General features: G+C 36.6%; 1 pseudogene; it reads left to right on the top strand.

The window, feature by feature from the left end:
• The first annotated feature begins 3,041 nt into the window (after positions 1 to 3,041).
• On the top strand, positions 3,042 to 4,527 carry LOC149232222 (UDP-arabinopyranose mutase 1 pseudogene; annotated as a pseudogene).
• The last annotated feature ends 729 nt before the right edge of the window (positions 4,528 to 5,256 follow it).

The following is a 5,256-nucleotide window of genomic DNA, read 5'->3' as shown; positions in this document are numbered from 1 at the left end:
GTATTGAAAAAAAATATAGGGGTAATGAAAGAACTAAGGAAATAAATTCAATTCAACACCAAACTCTCCAATCCATGATATCTTAGTTTTTTATAATAGTATAGTGTAGTGTATGAATTATACACTTTAATAGTGATAAAAGCCTACACTCTTAGAGGTACCATTCTGCAACCTACTTTTGTGCCATTTTTGTACATTATTGGCCTAAGGATGATCTTTTTATCTCTCATTTCTCATATGAAATCTCTTATGCTCTAGAATAATCTCCCTTGAGTCACTGCACATTACCTTATATGAGTGACCTCCTTTGAATTATTTTCTGGTGCAAGGATATGGTTCCTTATTACCTCTACCTTGTATTTAGTTTTTAGTCACTAATTTAACCTTGCTAGACCATTTTGGGCACTCAACCATTCTTTGGGTTCTATGTTGGGCTTGAAGCCTCTAATTCATCCCATAATTGTTAGGGTGCTTCAATTTGGGTCCTCAACAACTCAAATCCATTTGGGAAAATTGGGGATCCATCAACTCAATCTTTCTAAGTGACCCCTACTAATTTCTTGGCACCAAGTGTACTATGCCTTTCTTGGGTTGTATTGCATTTGTGTGTCATAGTCCATGAAACAAACTGCACTATTTAATGAAAATCTTTGTGGTATGGACCTTTGCACCTATGATTCTTTATTAAATCATGAAGCATGCTTCCTTTGTATGGAACACATTTCCCAATGACTAGTCTAGTGTTCTCTTACACCTTAAGGTTGTTTCCTTGCTTGTTTATATTGTTATGCTCACCTAAGTGAAGTCATTCTAATTCCACTTCCATTCTTCAACTTCTTTAATAAGAATAATTACAAATTCATGCTAAATCTAGATCTAACTCTTATGCCACTTCTCCATTCTCTCAAGATGCTTGTTCTTGTCATCTCCATCACCTTTTCATGTACCATTGGATTTTTGGTGTGCTTTCTTTCGTCAAGGCTCGTAGTTCTGTCCTAGAGCATCTCTATTGGCTTAGCCCACTCTCACACCATGGATAATTCAATTCTTATACCTTAAAGGAGGTTTTAGCACAACAAGGATAATATATATATATTAGTTTTCTAATGGCACTTTAGGTCACATACAACATTTTATTGTTTCATTATTTTATATGATAGATCTAAGGTGTTTTATTTCATTATAGTGGATATAGTAGTCAATTCTATTTTGTTGAAAGGTGTAGCAATTTCTATATGTTCATTCAACAAGAGTAATGTTTTGCTCTAGCTCTATCACATCTCTCTTCTTCAATGCAAACAACATCAATTCCTACAACAATGTTTTTGTGGGTGAGTTCTTTCCTTTTTACCTCTCTTTCATCTTCAATAGTTCACTAAAATAGCTCACCAAAGAAAACCAATGAATTAAATCTACTTCATAAGTTTCTTTGTTTATTTGCCAATACTTTATACTTGTTATTGAACCATAATTGATCTTCAATCATAGATAAGAGTATCATATTAATGTCCACTTAAACCAATTTTGATTTATTGGACATGTGTTAAGCCCCTTTGTTGATAAAGGGAAACCATTTGCTTCAAAAGATCAAACATATTCCTTAACACACACACACACAAGGGACACTCTACACTCATTAAGGTTTGAACGTATGTTGCTTGCACAGTGGCACATCATTCACAATTTTAAAAGACATAATCAACAAAAAACGCTAATTAATCTAAAGGCGTTCTCTCCTCTTTCCTTCCTCTCTCCCCCTCCTTAGGTTTTTTAGTTTTGTCCTAAAACCAAGTGACAACTCCATTTTCTCCTTCATCCTTGTGGTAGCATAATCCTTCACTTTTGCCATGACACCACACATAGCTATTAACAATGTGTAGAATGAGTGTTTGAGGTGCACTGTACTACAACTATGTTGTGTAATGTTTGAATAATGACACAAATACATTTTTTCTTTGAAGAATTTGGTGTTGGTTAGCTTAACGCCTAATAAAATAGCCTCTTCCATTATCACATCTCCATCATTAAAATATTAAAAATCAACATAAATCCATCCTAATCTTAGATCCAAATAAAAAAAATTAAAAACACAAATTAATAAATATTAAATTAACTTTTTATAATAACATTTTACCATAATTTAATTACCATTTAAAAAATATTTTATTAATTTCAATTATTTAAATTTAAATTATATTGATTGTAAATACATTTATTATATAACCATCTCCTCCTTAAAGTGGAAATGCGCCTCGTTAAGAAATATAGTTCAAATTATGTAAAAAATTAGGTTAACAACGGAATATGTTAGAATTCGAACAAACAAACCTGTTTTTCAGGGAAATAGGCTTAAATACAATGATATTTTTTCACATAAACACAATTCAATGTGATTTAGAACTTCCCTACAATGGCTTTGCCTCAAATCCCTTTTCCATCCACTTATTTGTTCAAAAAGTGGATACAAATTCTAGATCAAACAAAGATTTAAGTTATTAAGATCCATTTCCAACTGCCCCAAATGCCCAAAAAGTGGATAAAAATCTTAGATCAAACAAAGAATTAAATTATTACGATCCATTTCCAACTGCCCCACATGCTAAAAAAGGTCCGGAACAAAATGGTAGATTAATTAAAAATTTAAATTATTACTTTACCGGATTCCAACCCAAAAAAATACTTAAAAATAAACTAGTCCATTAAAAATCTGACAAGCAAGATGCTCTAGATAAGAAAACAAGTGCAAAAAGTTGGTTAAAGCCAACCCAAGGGCAGCCATGTGGAGAAGATCTAGGATAACGGATCACGTGCAAAGTTGGTCAAAGTCCCATTAAGGGGTGCGATTTAACTTTTATAGTGCACCAGACGTGGCACGTTGAACTGGCATCCGTCCCATCAAAGAAGCAAGCTGGCAAATTTCCAATTCCGAGGAGCCTTTGCTGAGTTGGGCAAGATCTGGTCCACGATCTCCTTCTTGAAATTGGTCTTCCAACACCCCTCTCCCCTATATGTATATATGGGCGCATATACAACACCTTAACCAGAACAGTTCCCAGAGAGAGAAGTCAGTTCTGGGGCCAAATAGGTAGTGTTAGGTTTCATTTTTCATTCATTTCTGCCTTCTTCGCACTTAGCTGATCCATCTCCATCAATCCAAGAAGTAACAATGGCAGGTTCTACTGCTGCTACCCCGATTCTGAAGGACGAGCTGGACATAGTGATACCCACGATCCGGAACTTGGATTTCCTGGAAATGTGGAGGCCATTCTTTGAGCCCTATCACCTCATCATTGTGCAGGATGGGGATCCATCGAAGACCATCAGCGTGCCCAAGGGTTTCGACTACGAACTCTACAACAGAAACGATATCAACAGGATCCTGGGACCCAAGGCCTCCTGCATCTCCTTCAAGGACAGTGCCTGTCGTTGCTTCGGCTACATGGTCTCCAAGAAGAAATACATCTTTACAATTGATGATGACTGCTTTGTTGCCAAGGATCCCTCTGGCAACGACATCAATGCTCTCCACCAGCACATTACGAATTTGCTTTCCCCCTCAACTCCATTCTTTTTCAATACACTGTATGATCCATACAGAGAGGGCGCAGATTTTGTTCGTGGGTACCCCTTCAGCCTTCGCCATGGAACACCCACTGCAGTTTCTCATGGCCTCTGGATGAATATCCCTGACTATGATGCCCCCACTCAGCTTGTCAAGCCTTGGGAACGCAACACCAGGTATGTTGATGCAGTTTTAACAATTCCAAAGGGTACTCTTTTCCCCATGTGTGGCATGAATTTGGCCTTCAATAGGGACTTGATTGGTCCTGCAATGTATTTTGGGTTGATGGGTGATGGGCAGCCAATTGGTCGCTATGACGATATGTGGGCAGGATGGTGTGTGAAAGTTATCTGTGATCACTTGGGATTGGGAGTGAAGACAGGGCTGCCATATATTTGGCACAGCAAGGCCAGTAACCCCTTTGTTAACTTGAAGAAAGAGTACAAGGGAATATTCTGGCAAGAAGACATCATTCCCTTTTTCCAATCTGCTACGCTTCCAAGGGAATGTATCACTGTCCAGCAGTGCTACATTGAGTTGTCAAAGCAAGTAAGGGACAAACTTGGGGCAATAGATCCATATTTCCAGAAGCTGGCAGATGCCATGGTCACTTGGATTGAGGCTTGGGATGAGCTCAATCCCACTGTCAACCATGCTACAGAATCTGAAGTGGTTTCCAATGGACCAGTTAAGACGTCTGCGAATTAGCAAAGATCTGCCACACTAATTACTTGCATTTATCAGATCTGGAGAATGTCTCTTATAATTTAGTTCATATTGATTTTTGTAGATATTAGTTTGCATTTTCATTCAGTTAGATAATAGTAGGGCCTACATTGATATCCTCAGAAACATTTTGTTGGGATGCAATTATTTTTTAGAATCAGCCTGCAGTAGCATGCTTGGATGAGTATTTGCATGGATCTGTTTTTCATTCAGTTAAATAATATTAGTTCGTACATGGACATCCGAGAACAATTAGATGGTGTGCAAGTGTTTTTGAGAATCTGCTTGCAGTATGATGCTTGGATCAAGTATCTCCATGGATCTGTTTGGATTGCAATAAATTGAAGACTGTTGTGTTCGTTTGATTACAATTCATGCTTTTGTTTGATTTCAGATTCAGAGAAATACAATTCATGCCGTTTTTTTGGGATTGTTTGGTATTTCATTTATCATATGGTTCATCCACGAATCTGCAGTTGATGTGCCTCTGCATTGGTCATTTGAGCTTCGTGCCATTTTATAACTTCAAAGGGTCTGTTATATTCTTTTCAGATTATTTTGTTATATTATTTTCAGATTATTTTGTATATGCTGTAATAAAATATCCTTGCACAATATTATACCGGCATCTTTCTGAAAATGAATATTCCCTTAAGGTTGACTGGACTCTGTAATCTCGCCAGGGCCTGAATTTCCTCCCACGTGATTATTATGAGCGGTTAAAGTTAGTTATATCATGACTTTTATATTGATGTTTGATTTTTACATCTATGTGTTTTCGTTGGTCATTATGAAGACACATAATGAAGTTAGGACTTGGTTGTTATACCATGCATCATCACCAAAAAATAACCTAGGTTGATAACTAGATGAGGTCAGTTAAGGAAGAGATCTCCAAATATGAACATTTAATTTTTGTTTTTGTTGATTTCATTGACTTCGAGATAAAGAAGTATGATACAATTTAC

This window comes from Pinus tabuliformis, chromosome J (assembly GCF_031772625.1).
Source record: "Pinus tabuliformis cultivar Carrire ecotype Pingquan chromosome J, CPIR1, whole genome shotgun sequence".
Lineage (NCBI taxonomy): Eukaryota > Viridiplantae > Streptophyta > Pinopsida > Pinales > Pinaceae > Pinus > Pinus tabuliformis.
This window is presented reverse-complemented; position numbering and strand designations above follow the sequence as displayed.